Raw genomic sequence first — 20,116 nt, forward strand, 5'->3', positions numbered from 1 at the left:
CCTTCAGCTTCCTTGAAGTCAGGGCCCAAATCCAACCAGATACTCATCTTCGCACCCGCTCTTAATGCAAAGGAACAGCAAAACCTAAACTTTATGACTTAATTTGGGGACTGGGCAAAATGAATGGGAAAACCCTATTCTGAGGCAGATTTTCCTAAATTAGGATTAGGGTTAGGGTTCAGCTTCCTTGAAATAAGGGGCCAAATCCAACCAGACACTCATGTTTGCATCCGCTCGTAATGCAAAAGAACAGCAAAACCTAAACTTTCTGACTTAATTTGGGAGGTGGCCAAAATTCATGGGAAAACCCTATATTGAGGCAGATATTCCTAAATTAGGGTTAGGGTTAGGGTTCAGCTTCCTTGAAGTCAGGGCCCAAATCCAACCAGATACTCATCTTCACACCCACTCTTAATTCAAAGGAACAGCAAAACCTAAACTTTCTGACTTAATTTAGGAGGAGGCCAAAATTCATGGGCAAACCCTATTCTAAGGCAGATTTTCCTAAATTAGGGTTAGGGTTAGGGTTCAGCTTCCTTGAAGTCAGGGCCCAAATCCAACCAGATACTCACCTTCAAACCGGCTCGTAATGCAAAAAATAGGAAAACGTATACTTTACGACTTAATTTGCAGGCTGGGCAAAATACATGGGAAAACCCTATTCTGAGGCAGATTTTCCTCAATTAGGGTTAGGGTTAGGGTTCAGCACCTTGAAGTCAGGGCCCAAATCCAGCCAAATACTTATCTTCGCACCCGCTCTCAATGCAAAAGAACAGCAAAACCTAAATTTTCTGACTTAATTTGGGAGCTGGCCAAAATTCATGGGAAAACCCTATTCTGAGGCAGATATTCCTAAATTCGGGTTAGGGTTCAGCTTCCTTAAAGTCAGGGCCCAAATCCAAACAGATACTTATCTTCGCACCCTCTGTTAATGACAAGGAACAGCAAAACCTAAACTTTCTGACTTAATTTGGGAGCTGGCCAAAATTCATGGGAAAACCCTATTCTAAGGCAGATTTTCCTAAATTAGGGTTAGGGTTAGGGTTCAGATTCCTTGAAGTCCGACGCAAATCGAACCAGATACTTATCTTCGAACCCGCTTTTAATGCAAAGGAACAGCAAAACCTAAACTTTCTGACTTAATTTGGGAGCTGGCCAAAATTCATGGGAAAACCCTATTTTGAGGCAGATATTCCTAAATTAGGGTTAGGGTTAGGGTTCAGCTTCCTTGAAGTCAGGGCCCAAATCCAACCAGATACTCATCTTTGCACCCACTCTTAATTCAAAGGAACAGCAAAACCTAAACTTTCTGACTTAATTTGGGAGCTGGTCAAAATTCATGGGAAAACCGTATTCTAAGGTAGATTTTCCTAAATTAGGGTTAGGGTTAGGGTTCAGCTTCCTTGGAGTCCGACGCAAATCGCACCAGATACTGATCTTCGCACCCGCTTTTAATGCAAAGGAACAGCAAAACCTAAACTTTCCAACTTAATTTGGGAACTGGGCAAAATGCATGGGAAAACCCTATTCTGAGGCAGATTTTCCTAAATTAGGGTTAGGGTTAGGGTTCAGCTTACATGACGTCAGGGCCTAAATCCAACCATATAATTATCTTGAAACCCGTTCGGAATGCAAAGGGACAGCAAAACCAAAACTTTATGACTTAATTTGGGGGCTGGGCAAAATGCTTTGTAAAACCCTATTCTGAGGCAGATTTCCTAAATTAGGGTTAGGGTTCAGCTTCCTTGAGTCAGGGCCCAAATCGAACCAGATACTCATTTTCGCACACGGTCATAATGCAAAGGGACAGCAAAACCTAAACCTTCTGACTTAATTTGGGAGCAGGGCAAAATGCGTGAGAAAACCCTATTCAGAGGCTGATTATCCTAAATTAGGGTTAGGGTTAGGGTTCAGTTTCCTTGATGTGAAGGCCCCAAACCAACATGATGCCACGATTCGCAGTCGGTAGTTATACAAAAGGACAGTGACAGCTAAACCTTCTGATTTATTTCGGGTGCTGGGCAAAATGCATGGGAAATTCCTATTGTGAGGCATATTTTCCCTAAATTAGGGTTAGGGTTAGGGTTCAGATTCCTTGATGTCAGGGCCCAAAATTAACATGATGCTTCGTAGTCCCTCATTATGGAAAGGACAGTGACGGCTAAACCTTCTGACTTATTTCGTTCTGGTGCTGGGCAAAATGCATGAGAAATTCCTATTCTGAGGCTGATTTTTCTAAATTAGGGTTAAGGTTAGGTTTCGGCTTCATTTATGTCTGGGCCCAAAACCAACATGATGCCACGATTTGCAGATGCTCATTATGCAAAGGGACAGTGACAGCTAAACCTCTTGATTTATTTTGGGTGCTGGGCAAAATGCATGGGAAATCCTATTCTGAGGCAAAATGTAGCTAGGGTTACAGTTTGGGTTAGGCTTCCTTGAAGTCAGGACCCAAAACTAATAAGATGCTCAGATTCACAGAGTTTATTCAGCAAAGGGAGTGTGAGAAATAAAATTTCTGCCTTAATTTGGGTATGGGGCAAAATGCATGGCAAAATCCTGTTCTGAGTCAAATTGTAGCTCATGTTTGGGTGAAGGTTAAGTTTGTGTTTCTTCGAAGTCAGGGCCCAAAACCAAAATATGAATTGTATTCTGATTCAAATTGTAGGTAGAATTAGGGTAGGATAGGGTTACAATTTTGATTAGGCTTCCTTGAACTCAGGGCCAAAACCAATATGACGTTCTTATTCACAGAGGTAGTTTAGCAAAGGAACTGTGAGAAATCACTTACTGCCTTAATTTGGGTGCTGGGAAAAATGCACAGCAAAATCCTATTCTGAGCCAAATGGTAGCTAGCATTATTTTTAAGGTTAGGGTTGGGTGTCCTTGAAGTTAGGGCCCAAAACCAATATGACACTCAGATTCGCAGAGGTGGTTAAGCAAAGGGCGGGTGAGAAACAACTTTCTGCCTTAATTTGTGTGCTGGGCATAATGCATAGGAAAATCCTATTCCAGGGGAGAATTGTAGCTAGGGTTATGGTTAGAAATAGGGTTGGGCTTCCTTGAAGTCAGGGCCCCAAACTGATATGATGCTGAGATTTGCACAGGCTCATTGAGAAAAGGGCAGGTGAGAAATAACTTTCTGCTTTAATTAGGGTGCTGAGCAAAATGCGTGGGAAAATCGTATTCTGAATCAAATTGTAGCTGGGGTTAGAGTAGAGGTAGGGTTATGATTAGGCTTCCTTGAAGTCAGGGCCCCAAACTAATACGATGCTATGATTCACAGAGGTTGTTTAGCAAAGGAAGTGTCAGAAATCACTCTCTGCCTTATTTTGGTGGTAACCCTAACCCTAAGTAAGCCTAGCTACAATTTGACTCAGAAATAGATTTTCCCATGTATTTTGCTAAAACTAAGGCAGAAAGCTTTTTCTCACCAGCCCTTAGCTTAACGAACCACTGTGAATCTGACCATCATATTTGTTTTGGGTGTTGACTTCAAGGAAGCCTAACCTGAACCCGAACCCAAACCCTAACCCTTACCCTAACCATAGCTGCAATTTCACTCAGAATAGGATTTTCCCATGGATTTTGACCAGCACCCAAAATAAGGCAGAAAGTTATTACTCAACTGCACTTTAACGAGCCTCTGTGAAACATAGTGTCATATTGGTTTTGGCCCCGGCCATCGAGGAAGCCGAAAACTAGCCTTAACCCTAACCCTAACCCTAGCTACAATTTGCCTCAGAATAGGATTTTTCCCTGCATTTTCTCTAGCACCCAAATTAAGGCAGAGAGTTTAGCTGTCACCCCCCCCCCCTTTGCTTAATGAGCCTCTCTGAATCCCAGTTTTTGGCCCTGTCTTCAAGGAAGCCTAACCCTAAGCCTAACATAAACCCTAACCTTAGCTACAGTTTGACTCAGAATAGGATTTTCCCTTGCATTTTGCCCAGCACCCAAATTAAGGTAGAAAGTTATTTCTCATCAGCCCTTTTTTTAACGAGCCTTCGCGAATCTGAGCGTCATATTGGTTTTGGGCCCTGACTTCAAGGAAGCCTAATCCTAATGCTAACGTAAACCCTGACCCTAGGGAAATTCTCCCTCCGAATAGGCGTTTCCCATGCATTTTGCCCAGCACCCAAATTAAGTCAGAAAGTGATTTCTGAGCAGCACTTTGCTTGACAGGACTTTGCGAAACTAAGCATGTTATTCCTTTTGGGTCCTGACTTCAAGTAAGCCTAAACCTAACCCTAAGACTTACCCAATGCTAGCTACAATTTGACTCAGAATAGGAATTTCCCATGCACTTTGCCCAGTGCCCAAATTAGAGCAGAAAGTGATTTCTCACACTCCCTTCACTTAATGAACATCTACAAATCAGGGTGACATATTTGTTTTGGGCCCTGACTACAAGGAAGCCTAACCCTAACCCTAACCCTAGCTACAATTTCACTCAGAATAGGATTTGCCCATGCATTTTCCCCTTATGTATATTTTATATATATATAAAATAATATATATCTCTCAGATATATGTATATCTAAGCTTCCTATCAATGAAACTAAAAGATAACGTCATATGGATTTTCTATGCATTTTTCTGCAATGTATTTTAATGTAATTTATATGACTTTCCAATTACAGATTTTAATATAATTGCCCCAATACATGATTGATTAGTCTGTGTGCTTATCCTACACAGGTTTCCCTAATGTAAACTTTATTTTTATACACTAACACACTGGGTTTTAAACAAACATTTGATTAATGCATCTTATACGTTATATACATTTTTTGAATGTACATTTAATTTTTGTACTGCAGCAAAGTCTATTTTGTAACTATTTTGAAGTGAAAGCAAATGGTAAAAGATTTATTTTATGTCCTTATTTTGGTGGATGACTTTCTAATATTTCATGACAATTGTCAAACCATAATTTGATCTTTTGCCACTTTCTTGTTATAATCATTCTCTAACATATGCAATGTGCTAGCTGCCATCACAAATTCATATCCTATCATTTTTTTAAAAATCTGGTCATATGATTTACCCATTCATTAGCTAATACAGAAGGCACTAAAAGGTGTGTGTGTGGGGGGGGGATAAAGTTCATATTTTGTGACAATTATTTTATAACCCCCCTTCAATATAATCACCAGCAGTCATAGCTGGAAAAATGTGGAGAGGGAAACAGCTCCTTTTAGCAGCAGTCCATGAAGTGGCTTCTTAGCTTGGTCTCATTAAATCCATTTCTAGCACCAGCTTATGAGCCTAGAGCACAGTTTACTAAATAGATATTATATGTTATGAAAATGGAACAATTAATCATCCACTGCTGGGTTTTTTTAACTAACCAGGCTTTAAATAATAATGATTTAAAAATAATATTGAACATCTCTGATATAAAGTATTACTAAGGCAGAAATAGAATGAAATACCTGTATTTTAAATGGTCTTAAAAGTACATTTTTTGATAAAGGAAACCTACTAGAGAGCTTAATGTTGTTGTTGTTGTTGTTGTTATTATTATTATTATTATTATTAAATCCTTGTCTGTACTGAAATCTATCACTGTCCCATTACGATCTTTATCTTGCCACACACAGTGACTATGGATTATGGATACACAGGAAGCTGCTTTCTTATCTGACCAAGCCATGATAATCCAAGCCACATTTGACCTTCTAGTGCATCAGTCAAGGTAGATGAAAAATTAAGTGAAACAGCACTCAATGAAATCAGAGGAGGCAACTAAGATGAGGACTTCCTGAAGAATTCAAAATTGCAACATAATATAAATTAACAAATCATTGCTTGATTTATCCTGAACTCTAGATTAGAAGATGCCTACATTCTACTCTTTATATTACACTTCAATGAATTACTGATCAAAAAATAATGGGAACTTTCTGAGAGGGCCTGCATAAATTGCCTGATAATTTGGACCAACATATCAAACAGATATTTGCTAACCATTTTATAATCTAACTCCACCCTGATATTCAGAGCCACTGAAAAAAATTGTTTCTTAGATGCTTTGGAAAATGTGAAAAATCTGGAATAAAATTTTAGTGAGGTCATGATCACCATCCTCTAAAGTGCTTCAGGGTTTTGTGTCCAAATTATATAGACTTCTTGTGATTTGGCCAATAGAAACCAGAAAGGTTCAATCACTCCAAATTTTGCCTTCAGAGAAATTTAAATCCTTTCTCGGCCAGCATTTCTGGAAATATTGTACTCCACAGATACAGTGGTACCTCGGGATATGAACTTAATCCGTTCCATGACTCTGGGCGTATCCCGAGTTGGTCGTAACCCGAAGGAAATTTCCCCATAGGGTTCAATGTAAATCCGGTTAATCCGTTCCGCCCTCCGAATTTTGTCGCACCCCGAAGCAAATTTTCCCATAAGGTTCAATGTAATTACCGTTAATCCGTTCTGGCGTCCGCGGACCACGGGTCAGGGGCGTGAAAATGGCCGGGCGTGGCGCGGCGGAAAAATGGCCGCGGACCACGTGTCAGGGGCGGAAAAATGGCCGCAGACCATGTGTCAGGGGCGGAAAAATGGCCGAACCCCGAGGTGGAGTTCGCACATCGAGGTAAATTTTTGCGGCCGGAGCTGGTCGTAACCCGAAAAGTTCGTTAGTAGAGGCGTTCGTATCCCGAGGTACCACTGTATCTAACTGGTACATTTCAAAGAAGGTTTAACAGAGTTGTGAGTGACCCATGAATGAAGGTTTTTATGCAGTTTTATACCCACCTTCAGATATATTCACACGAGGAGAATGAATTTAAAAAGCTTGGTTTTGAACTTCAGTAACAAATTACTTAGATGCCTCAGGGTATCCTTAAGCTGTTACATGAGCAATCTGACACATGAAATGCTCTGATTGTTCCTTTCTTCCTTTTTGGGGTTGCTAGTCCATAAATCTCTATGTACATAACATTTTATTTATTTATTTATTTATTTATTTATTTATCAGTCATATTTGTATAGCCACCCATCTCACAGAAAAGTGACTGGGTGGCATACAACATTCAATTAAAAAAAACAATAAATACATATAAAACAGTCATTATTAAAATTATAAAAACTATAAAAAGCACATGGCATCTTGGTATCAGCTGAAGACTACAGCCATTCAGCCCAAATAATTTGCAGGATTTATTTATTTATTTGATTCATACCCACTACAATCAAAACAGACTCTTAGTGGTTTGTTTGGGGGCATCCAGCATTTTCAAATAGCTATCAGTGTGATTTTGTACAGCAGAACAACATTACATGGAACACAACAGAGGTCTGGAGTTCCAAGAAGAAGAACCAAAGATGCATGCTCTCTCTTTCCTATCAATAAACCTTGACTCACCTACTGTTGTTACCTCACAAGATCAAAAAGCCAAGAATATAAATCAACCAGTTTTGTGGAGAAAACTAGGAATGAGAAACAAAGGAGTAGAGAAGGAACAGCCCAGAGGCCTTGAAGCCAAGCAGTTCAGATTCCCTAAGGGGATACAGAATGCTCTCATGGTATCACATGTGCCCTCAGGGCTTCCCATATACACCACCACATCTTTCCTGTTCCAGAATTATCTTCAACAGCTGCACTCCATTAGCATATCAATTATGAAAGTCCTTGAAACAAGAGACACTGAAAACAATTCAAGTCAAAAACAGAAAGCAGGGGAAAATCAGGAGAAACCATGGGCTGCTGATCTTTCCTGAAAAGTGGGACCCTGAAATATCTCCTTTACCTTTTTTCATACCAATACTAATACAAAACAGGAAGGTAAATATCCCCTGTATTGTAACCAATCTTCTGACTAAATACCAATTTGGGAGTCACAAACAGACACAACAGGAGCCCCTGAGTACAAAAATTTCAGACTCATTGATTTTGGATTTGAACTGCCTCCACAAAATGAAACTGCCTCAGTTTCAGAATTACATTTACCTTGGGCAGGAGACCTTGAAAGAAATAGGGGGTTACTTGTTATACATTCTTATGTTTCCATTCTTAATTCTTACAATTTTTCCTCTCAATGTAAAATCAAAAACCATAAACCTCCGAATCTGAGATGACAAGCTTGGTCCTTTAGCCCCCCTCCCCCCCCCCCCGAACTGCCAAGGAATATTTGAAATCACAACTGGCCAATTGCAAATCACAGGTTGCAGCTATTTGTAGGCAGAGCCAACAAGGTAGAAAATAAAGTCTTCTAACTCTTTTCCAGAAGAACAGACCATGAGGTTTCTACAACACCTAGAAGGAAACAAATTCCTTTATTATTTCTATTTCACAGCTTCAGTTCATTTTGAGTCTTATTGTTGACATAGGAAAGTTCAAAGTGATGCCAGTGGGTTAGCCATAGAGCTCATCAAAAAGAACCAACAGATTTTACCTTTCAGATCATCATACAATGATAAAGACGTATTTCTTCAAGATCTGCAGACTTTTTTGTCTTTCTTATCAACAATTGTTAAGTCTGGGGTGTTGTGTGGCAGGTGCTTGTCTGTTTGAATTCTAAAGTCCCAGAGCACTTGAGCTTCTTCATTTTCTATTACTTAGTCTGTTTTGTGGTCCCACCTGTTCTTGCTTCCAGGCATTATCATTATCACCATTATTATTATTTTACTTTACTATTATTTACAGTCCCAGACCACCAAAATGCATCAAAGACAGAACTTAAAAAATAAATGGCAAACTAGGCCTCAATTCATAATAAACAATTCATAATAAAAAGGAGATATCAACCAACTTCTACAAGCTGCTTAGCTATAACTAAAAACTTGGCAATAGCCTTGAGGGATGAAACATTTCAAAGGAGCAATCCAAGCAGCAATTGTTTCTCTCCACAATCTCATTCATTCCCCAAGTCTTACCCATAGCAGATAGGCCCACATAAGGACCGTATTTATTTTATATTGTGAATATAAATATGTAAATATGATGGTTATTCTGTGGAACTGACTCCATCCTTCATTCAAGTTCCTTATTTCTTTCTCTACCTGATTCTCTTTGTTATTCCTTTTAAACTAAAAGTTTCTTCCTTTGTTATTTTAATCACTGCATGATGGAAACATTTGAAGTGCCTTATATCCAGCCATTATGAAATGACCCTTGAACAAGGCTGTGAAAGTTTTAGCCTCATAAAATGGAAAAATGGTGATTCAGTTTTCCAACAGGCCCCGAGCAGTGTATGGCTTCAAACAGTTCTGCCAAACTCTTTCCCTAAATAAGAAACACACATACACACACACACACTTAGAGTTAATAGAACTCCATCTATAAATATGGCTTCCTCTCTAAAATTCACCACAGCAATACCAAGTATTCTAATGGCTCCTTAGTTTTACATTTTTCTATGTAAAAGTGGAAAAGTCATACTGAAGATCCCTAGGAATATACAATAAGTGTATTTGTAATTTAAGTGTTCATCCATAAAATTAATGTATGGATTTACCAAGGATCATATTCCCTTCAGCCAACTGTTATTAACCATCATTAATAGTACCATTTATATGGGCAAGTATTACTCAGTGACAAATTACCTCATTTATAAGAGTCTGCAGAAGTTTTTTCAACTATAAAATACACAAATTCTACCAATTACTCATCATGATCTTATAATACCTTCATGATACACAACATAAAATTGTTCTCTACCCCCAAATGATCTTATTCAGCTAAGGCCATAGCAAAATGTGGGGGGAAAATATGAAATGTGGATGTTCAAAATATTCATACATTTATACAACAGATCACAATCAGATGCTTAGTGATCCGTAATAACTTTATGCTCAAGTTTCAGTAAATGTACTAATTGCAACAAAAGCATGGCACTGCCAAGATCATGAGCAGCTAGACTTCTCTTTGCTCTGAAGCTACAAAAGTAGATTGCATCCAAGATCCTTCTCAAAATTGGGAGGAAAAATGGAGAGTTGTTTGGCAACTAGGCCCTAAGAGCTTTAATCAAGCAAGCCAAATTAAAGGCCCATTTCTCCCTGCTGGATTCCCTTTATTAGAAGCAGAGAAGGAAGGCAGAAGTGTCAGAACCTCGCAATTAACTCCATTGATTAATTGTAATTGCTAGCTTGCTCAGTTCTGCCATAGTTATACTGGGGAGAGGGTAATACCAGTTAAGTGCATAACGGTTAGTGCAGATGGCTTCGCCTTATCTAGTCTTCAGGAATGCCAAGGTCGTACTGGCGTGAGAGCAGAGAAAGGCGCCAGAAAGAATGAGGCGAAAAGGGGGGGCAATTAGAAGGGTTAAGAAAGCATTGCTTTGCACGGGCTTTTCAGTTTCGGCAAATCCCTACTGAGGACTGTATGTTAATCATCAATAAACTGACTTTCTTTTGGACTTGCTGAGTCTCTGGAGAATGCTTTTTTTTATTGGGGTTTAAGAGCTGCAGTGCCTAACAGTTCACTGTAACAGAACAGCGCTGGTTAGTTTGGGAAAAAGAGGTGTTTGCAGTACGTTGGGCTCTGCTCACTTGGTGCCATCTGTTAGAAGGAGCACGCCATCCCTCTGAAGTTTGGAAGGAGCACACCATCCCTCTGAAGTTTGGACTGAATATAAAAAATATGCTGACCGGAAATGATCACCAGAAAAACCCTGGAAGGCGGGAGATAAAGTTTGGCTGTCGACAAAACATTTGGAAACTACCCAACCATGTAAAAAACTGGGACCTAAGTTTATTTGACCATTTCCTATTGAGAAAATAATTGGACCTGTTTCATTCAGACTGACTTTGCCTAAAACTTACAGAAAAATCCACCTGGTATTTCACTGTAATCTTTTAAAACCTTTCAAGGAATCCACTAGGTGGCACCCCTATCCCTCAGTGCCGACACCAATTATTGTTGAGGGAGAACAACACTTTGAAGTCCAAGAAATCCTAGACTCTAGGAGACGAAAGGGAAAGTTACAATTCTTGGTGCAATGGAAACATTTCCCTAAATCATATTATGAGTGGGTGGATGAAAGACATTTAAAACCATTTAAACTCGTTAAAGAATTTTTTAAGAAGTATCCAGACAAAGTGAAGTAAATGTGTTTCCTACATGTTATTATGTATCATTGCATGACAATGTATCTTTCCTTCTGTTTTCTCTTACAGGTATAATTTTCTGTGTCGCATTTCCCTTTTTCCTGAAGGAGTTGGACTTGCTGAGTCTCTGGAGAATGTTTCTTTTTATTGGGGTTTAAGAACTGCAGTGCCTGACAAGAAGTGTCCCATGCACCTTTGGAAAGCAGCCCCCAAGAATATGTTCTCCACATCTGACTATCCTCCAGGAAAGAGTGAAGCACTGGGCACTACCATCTAAAGATGTCCCAACCATACATACTACCTCCCTCCAAACTTTTCTTTCAAAAGAGCAAGTGGAGGATGTGGTCCTATGGCATATACTTCCCCACAGCTGTTTGTATATTTTTTGGCAATAGTACTCAATAATTCACACTCCCTATTCCAATCACATCCATTGCCTGGGTGCATTCCTCAAAGCACTGGGGGAAAGATTACTAAATGGGGAAAGGAATTGTGTCTGTAACTGTAGATGTCTTCATATTTGAATTTAACTGAAGAATAAACTACTTGAGATCTCAATAAATCAAGCCTTCATTTATCATTAAATCACTTATTTGCAACAATTAATTGTAGTGTTACCCAGATTAGACAACTATTGACCTCAAGTTGACGTAGCAACATGCTGAAATATAACTTAGGCTTCTTCATAAGTTAAGCAGTAATCTCTTTATCTTTTGAGTGCCTAACTGGAAAACTAGTTTTTGGTTAAATTGGTAGCCAGTGGTGTCTTATATTTGATTATTATGGGTCCAAAATTGAGAAGACAGTGAAAACAAAAGTCTCTTCCCCCATTTGAGGAAAAGCAGCATGTTGATCTGGTATCAGATCAGCATGTATTGGTGAGGTCTAACCCAATTTTTTTACAAAGGGAAAACCCAACTCAGCTTCTCACCACTATAAAATGTCTTTCTCATGATACACAAACTTTGTAGAATGACTGAATTTATGCAGATCAATTTATGGAAATAACAATCTTAGTAGATAACTTCAATCAGAAACTTAAGGATTTGAATCAGAGATTTGGTATTTTAGATAAAAATAAATCAGCAAACAGTGGAGCTGAAAAGCATGACAGCTGATTCACATGAAGCAACAATGCCTCAGCTTGGAAATTCTGATGAACAACTTGCAATAAAAGTAGGAAATGTTTGAAAGTAAAACAGATCTTCAGAAAGATTACCTTACCCTGCTGAGCAAGATCAACCAATACCAGATCTCATGGAAAAAATGTATACATGAAATTTTATCCCTGCAGCCAAAGTATAAACTTGAAATGTAAGCTGCTTATCATGTGGATTTCTTTTTTCATTCAGCTCAAGAACCCAAAACCTTTGTGTGAGAATCCTGAGATCTACAGTATGGGACCAAATTCTATGTCTGTGATAGCAAATGTGAACTCTTGAATGGAAAACAAAAAAGATAATAATTTTTCCAGAACTTCCTCCACAGTTCAGAATCAGACATTGCTTATTGAAGCCCATATGGAGACTACAGTATTTTCTTCTTTTTTCAGTGATTCTTCATTTATCCCTGATACTAGCCTGAAAAATGTTATGATACAGCTGCTCTGAGAAGATCTTTGTTGTGGGATCAATTGAATTAAGGAACAGCAGTTTTTAAAAGTTTATACGTTTTAGGAGATGATAGACTGAACTGCCTTGAGGGTGGAGATCCTGTAGTGTAATGCCCTGCCTCAAAGTCCTAGTGCAGCTTTGATTTTTTTTAAATGTTTTTTTCCCTATATTTGAACTATATATTCTTGGGGTGGGAGTGGGGAACTACATGTGTATGTGTATGGCATATAAATGCAAGTAATAGATAATTAGTCTATGTATACAATTAATCTAGTATGATGTTTCTATTATTTTTGTGAAATGTAAAAGGCCTTAGATGTTCCTACAAGAGGAGGTATATATTTACCAAATTGGACAACTTAATCGCTGAAGTTCGTTTGCTTGTTTTTCCAAGAAACTCAGATTCTTCGACAAAAAAATGATTTCATATCTAGGGAATGGGTTGGTAAAATATAGCTAAGAAGAAAATCAAAGTCAGATAGAGGTGTAGTAATTTTGATTTACAAGTGTTCAGGATTTGTGGTAGTTCTGTTAATAAATAATCTAGCAGGGAATTTTTTTAGAACTAGTGGTAATTAAATGCAAATTACTAAATAATAAATAAATATTATTTTAAATATCTTTTTACTTTGCTGTGAATCAGATAATTATGGCTGAAGATTTTAATCACATTTTAGTCCATTAGATTGAAACTCTACTCCATCCAAAGCTAATACTTGCACATGGAAATTATTTCAAGCTTTTATGTTGGATTTAATTTGGTGGATATATGGCAACTTTTAAATCCTTCACAAGATTTTTTTCCAGTTCCACATTAGAATAGTTCTCCACTAGATTATTTTCTGGTATCACAATCCTTAGGTGACTGTATTAATAAATGTAATATAGGCATGATAGCTATATTATTTCCTCTGTAACATTGTCAGTTACAAGAAATGTTGCCCCATTTTTTCTGGATGGTATTTAAATATAACTTTATTTAAAACTCCACTTTTTATAAAACATGCAGCACGAGTTTAAAGGGTTCCCCCCCCCTCATAAATTAATATTCTCTGAATGTAACGATTGTTTAAGATGCACTTAAGGCATATATATGTAGGAGTATCATTGCCTCACAGAAAAGAAAAAATTGAAAAGTTAAAAGTTAACAAGAAAATATGGGGAGAAAAAAATTAAGGAACTTTTGAGCACATATGCAAGAGAATCTACGCCAGAATTATATAAAGTTTTTATGAGCGTTAAACAAAATGTGATTCCCTTTATGCACTTGACATAGAATATTCATTGAACTATATAAAGCAAAGTGAAAGACATTACTAGCTACTTAGCTGAAACAATTGCAACAATAAAATATTATTTCTACTATTAAAGTTACCCAGAGTAAAATATATAATGGTTCAGAATGAATAAAAGAACGTTTTGTTTAGTTTTACTCTTGATATTATAATACTGAGTCAGATGGAACCAAGGAGGAAATCAGTCCATTTTTTAATAGAGCACACCCTCAATTTTACAGACTATGGTTTAAGCAGAACTTGGATTTAATGTACAGGGAACTTGTTTATGCTGTGCTGGCACAACAACCACAACAGAAGGAGGTAAGGGCAATTTAGGGCCACCTGAAAGATCAGAGACAAGCTGGCCGTGGAATATGCTAGGCTGGAACATTAGCAGCAGCAGCAGCAGCAGCAGCAGGGCAGATCAGGAGTGGATCAGCTGGTGGGATACGCCATCCTGGGATAGTCATGGCAGCTGCAGCAGTGTTGTGGGGACAGAAGAGAAGGTGCTAGGTGATGGGGGCAGGTGGGTCAGTGAGATATGCCACACTCGCCTCACTGGCGTTGCCCTACTTTTGTTTATTGTTTTTGTAACCTTCTATTATATTATTATTACTGCCTTCAAGTCAGTGTTGACTCCTGGTGACTACCTGGACAAGTCCCTGCAGTTTTCTTGGCAAGGTTTTTTGGAAGTGGTTTGCCACTGACTGCTTCCTAGGGCTGAGAGGGACTGGCCCAAGGTCACCCATCTGCCTTTGTTCCCAAGGCAGGACTAGAACTCACCGTCTCCCGGTTTCTAGCCTGGGGCCTTACTTACTACACCCAACTGGCTGTCTTTAACAGACTCCCCTTCCACCTAACAGGCTTTTAAATCAGTGTTTGTTTGTTTGTTTGTTTTTAAGATTTTCCTAACCTCCTTCAGTGAGGTTTTTACAACTGATTTTGAAGCTGGTAAGGATCCCGCTGACTGCATGAGCTAAATCATCAAATGATCTTGTTCAATGCTGATGCAGAAATATTGATAGCAATCCTGGCTCATAGTTTAAGGAAGATATGATATTCAATTATCCATCTTGCACATTTATTTTAAAGATCAATAAAACTGAATGGAACATAGTACAAAATAGGGTTCATTGTCTAAGATCCCCAATACTCATTTTCCATTCTCGTTTTTGGTCAAATAGCTTTTCTCAGATTTTGGAAACAACAGTGACAACTTTTGACAAAATCTAAATTTTCTTCAGCTGGAGGACAATTCCTCTTTTTTCTAGAAAACATTAAAAACAAAGGACTTGGGGAGGTGGGGGGCTGTTAAATACTGCTAAACTCATTTTAGAGTCAATTTACCTGTTATTGAACTTAAGTACTTATATATACGAAAGTTCTTCCAATAAACCAATCTCTGCTAAAACCATTTTCTACATTTTCCAGTGTCCTTATTTTCCAAAGAACAATTTGAAAATAACCAGAGTATTAATGCTATGCTGTTCTGTGGGACAGATGAAGAGGCTGTTGCTTTATGTATTTTGTGTTAGTTTTCTCTGCTGTATTATATCTGGCCCAACAGTCTTTTATTATTGGAGATTAAGCTAACTAATCAACCAAAGAAAGTCCATTCTTCAGTTACAAAAATACATAATGAAAGAAATGGGAATTAACTGGAGAAATCTGTGCTGCAATCTCAGAATGGACTTTACAAATATTTTTTTTAAATACACACCAATCAATACACCAAGAAAACACATTTATTATACAGAGGTGGCAGAAATTCCACTTGCAAGAATCTTATTTTTTTATTATTAATGGTAATATACGTCAGCAATAGGTGGCAAAATAAGGGTGGTCAGTATGTTTTATGGAGCTTTCATTAGTTTGGCTTCTTGGTAGCTATCGGAATGGGAATCAAAGGCAGTGAAGAAATGTTGGTTGGCTCTTCCATATGAAAGGCTAGTTCGGCACTAACACAGTGCCAACACTGATGTCATTTTGAGATCTGTACTGAATATTAAATCTATACTGATATGCTCATGAATCTAAAAAAAGGCAAGATTTGAAAAGCAAAGCACCACTTACAGTGAAGCCATAATGAATGAAAAGTAATAATGATAATAAATAATGTGAAAGTATGCAACACAGCTGTAACCATAGTAACATTATCAAATGAATAATTTACTGTGAGTAATATGTTTCATGAGTCCTGGGTTATTTTTCTGTTTGAAAAATGAATGCCAGCTGAATGTGATTTCTCCATAAACCAAGGGCATAGAAAAAGACATTTTCCTGCACAACCTCCTTGAAATGAAAGAGAAGAAAAATCTGGTATATTCCTCCCCATGTTTACTTTAATGTCCAAAATGAATTGGTGCAGGATAAAATGATGGGCAACACATTATATGGTCTTAAAAGAATGCTAGACAAATCCATGGTCCATGTCAAGCATTCATAACAAACTCAAGTCTCCAAATGCTGATTGTTATTTGAACAAAATGATACCATCCATTCACAAGACAAGATTTTAACAGACTTGGTTTGTAGAAATGCAAAATTATTAGAGAAAAAAGGCTCTGGCCACAGAACAGTCCTTAATGTTGGCAGAATTAGCAGAAAACTGGGTGAGACTGAACAGAATGGGGCACATTAGAGGTAGGCACAGTTGGATGATTGGAACCATGAACAGGAGATCGATCGCCTTACTTCAATATTTTCTCCCATGTTCCAGATGGCCACCAAAGATCAGCTGTTGGAAGACAGACAATTCTTGGAGAATGTTTGCTGTCTTGGTGGATTTCTCAGGAGCTTCTGGCTTGTAACTGTGGGAAACAGAATACAGGACAGATGGAAATGATTTAACAAGGATATATTCTTATTTCATTCGTAGTGATCCCTTTTATAAGGCTCTATACCTCAGATAACTGCTATTCTGAAATATTGTTAGGCCATAGAAAAACTAAACAAATTGTTTTTATTCTTTCCTTTCTTTCTTAGGATTCTTGAGAGAAATATATTTTTAGAACATCAATTTTTATTATAACTGATGAAAACAATCACTATTCTCTCACCTACTTTTAATTTCCAATTTTGAGTACATGAGTGTAAGTATGTTTTAGGCATGTTTTGACTACGTATAAATACAGAATCAGCTTTATAATTCACCCTGGTTTTATGGGACTGTGTGACTCAATTTTGCATTTATTTCCCCTTCAAAAATGTATATCTCTATTACCTTATTCTGTACATCTGTAAAATTAATGGAACAAAGTCATATATGGGCACGTTGCTACTCTACTGCAAACTCTTTTCCCAAGGCATCATCGTACAAAGCACAATTACATAATGTCTGTTTGCTTAAGAACAAGAAGCCAAAGATTATAGAAGCTACTAAGATATCTATATGACAGTGCTAGTTCTAGATATTGAAGCAAGGATAGCATAAGGCACTGGAAGACGACACCAAGAATAATTAATGTTTATCCTGTAACAGCCTTATGGTAATAATGATTATTTCTGTAATCTGTGTTTCTGTTTTGTTCTGAAAAACAGAACATCACCATTCTAAGAGTCTAGAGATAAGTACCAACAGGACTGGGCCAAAATAGTGTCATTAGGAAACAAGAGATTAAGTAATCCCCAAACCTTGAGTATAATATATTACCAAAGGAAATAAAGCCAATCATAACATTAATAAACATAGCAATAAATTTAAAAAGGTCTGGAATTCTGAAACTAACCCTGTTGTTGAGTGTTTTCTTCTTTTGCCTCACGGTTGCAAAATTACTAATTCAATCTTGCCAAACAACACATATCAGCAATCTATTGCTGCAAATCATGGGTAGATTTTTCCTTCCAGTGTTGTATAATTCTTTCAACCAAACCCCATGCCTGAAAAATCCACAATTTCAGGTATTTTGCTGGATGCCAAATGCTAGGGATATAGTCAAGGATATATACATCCTTAATATACAGAGATGGATAGAGGGACACATGGAGCTGCTGCTGCTTTGAAACCTTCATCCAGCTTCAAAGAGTGTTCAACAAAATCTCTGCAAAGAAAAATCCAGAGAAAGGTACAATGCCGTTTGAAAAGGCAGACTAGAAGAGGAGATACCTTAGTATTGTAATGGAGTGACACTACTGAGAAGCTGAATCTGCAACCTGCACTTCACATCCAAATCCCCCATTATTTTGGAATTCACCAATGCAACCAACGTAGGAACGTTGCAACATCAGGACATAAATGGCAAGGGTCCATCCTTCCTTCCATTGTCTTTAACCCACCACTTCACTCTACCAATGTGTTTTTTTTGTAGAATTCTGAACAGGCTATGCTGAGTCACAACAGACAAACTAATATATAAGAAAGGGGAGGAGGATTAAACTAATTTTAAGAGTGGCAGTAGGTTTACTGGCTTCATTAGCTGCTAAGCTCTTGGCTAACAGGCCGGTAAAAAAGTTGATAGGATGTTCTTGTCTAAATAGATTTCCCCTCCTCCATTGTTCCCTTTACAGCACATACATATGCAAAAGAAGGCAACAGTATGGTACATTTTTCATTTGACCCACTATAATTGAGATTATAGATTGAATTAAGTGAACTGTAAATTTACTGGTTTTGCATGTGCTGGATTGTTTTGTGGCTACAACCATTCCCTTGAACAACCCAGATGTAGTAAGAAAGCACAACCCATTTATCCTATTCTTTGATCTCAAGTTGCCAGAATCAATATGGAACACGACTCCAAGGCTTTTAAATGGTGATGAAGAACTGTTCTGTTCTCTCCCCCCCTCCCCCATTTTACTGAAGGAGAAAGTGATTGGGCAATTAGAATTGCATGAGAAGTAGGGCAGGGCTATGCTCATTAATCCAATCTCTTCAATGCATCCCTACCACCATCCTTCATGTGTTAGGAGGAGGGCTAAATGGAGGATTCCCAGTCCAGGGAGACAGAAAATTTGAACAGAATCATAGATGCTACAGTGCATCTCCCTCCTGGTAGGCTTGAACATATGGAGACTAAATATGCCTAATGAGGTTCAATAAAGATGAAACTGGTTATATAATGCCTTCTACTGGTCAGTAGCAATTATAACATCTGAACAGAACCATACCGAGTTCTGGTTCAATTAAAAAAAAATCCTGACCAATTAGCATCTAGAGATCAAGGATAAATGCCAACTGAAGGAAGAATTAAATACTGATATTTATGATGATGCAATCCCCAAAGCATCATGACAAAATAACTTAGTACAAGCAAAAGAAAAAAAAAAGGGGGGGGGTCTTATACTGAATATTAAAACCAGTTGGAAGCTCCAATTTAAAATGAATGCTAAGCAAACAAAGATCCAGGGCTGAAAAATGAATGTATTAGGACATTGAGCAATTTCAAGCACTTCTTGGAGGTGCTTACGGTACTTGAGTAGAAGATAGCCAAATGGGGCTGGAGAGTTTCTGTGGATGACTGGTGACAAGATGCCACGTAGCCACATGAAATTGACTTTTTAAGTTGCTCTCTTCATCCCCAGAAGAAAAAAGAAACTGGTGTCCTCAAAGAACGTATTATGAATTGTTTTAGTTGGATTGTAATGCATTTATTCATAGCAGGGTGTGTGTGTGTGTGCGTGTGTATGTGTGTGTGTGTTTGTCAGGAAAAGCAGAATTAGGTATCAGAATGATCATTTATATCTTATTACTAAATCCAACAAAAGACTTCAAAGATGCAACACACAGTTGTTTTTTTAAAAAAAGAAAAAAGAAAATGGCTCATCAGAAAAAAAAATCAAATGACAAAAACCTAAGCAGGGTTCTCTGTGGATTTTCCTCAACAACAAAACAACTAAATCAAATTAAATGAATCAGTATCAACTAGTGCTTTCTATATGAAGAGGCTAAGATGCAGAGTCCCTATCTCTAGCATAGGCAGCTGGAAGAAAAGGGCAGTTGATAAGCAAGGAAGAAGAGCAGAAATGATGGAATTGGTTATTTCAATCTATTTTCTCTCCACCTCCGCTCCATATCTTTCCACCGCAAAGCCTAGCTATTACCTATTCTGAAAATAGTGATCTTTCAAAGCAGAACTTAAGGCACAGACAGGCTGATAGGAAGGGAGCCATTCACAAATACTCAGTTCCAAGTGTCATCACTAGGGCAGCCATACTGTTTCACTGCCAAACACAGGGAAT

The 20,116-nt window shown here is 37.9% G+C and overlaps 1 long non-coding RNA gene across 1 annotated transcript in view; it reads right to left on the reverse strand.

Annotated features, from left to right (window-relative positions):
- Positions 1-20,116, reverse strand: part of LOC148217021 (uncharacterized) — an 81,534-nt gene that overhangs the window by 54,861 nt on the left and 6,557 nt on the right. Inside the window, exon 2 of the long non-coding RNA XR_015795402.1 lies at positions 16,634-16,749. This is a non-coding gene — a long non-coding RNA (uncharacterized LOC148217021). The remainder of the gene's footprint in view (positions 1-16,633; positions 16,750-20,116) is intronic.

Source organism: Python bivittatus, unplaced genomic scaffold (genome assembly GCF_059951505.1).
Source record: "Python bivittatus isolate LINGU-HERP-01145 unplaced genomic scaffold, Pbiv_v1 ctg000020_np1212, whole genome shotgun sequence".
Taxonomy (NCBI): Eukaryota; Metazoa; Chordata; class Lepidosauria; order Squamata; family Pythonidae; genus Python; species Python bivittatus.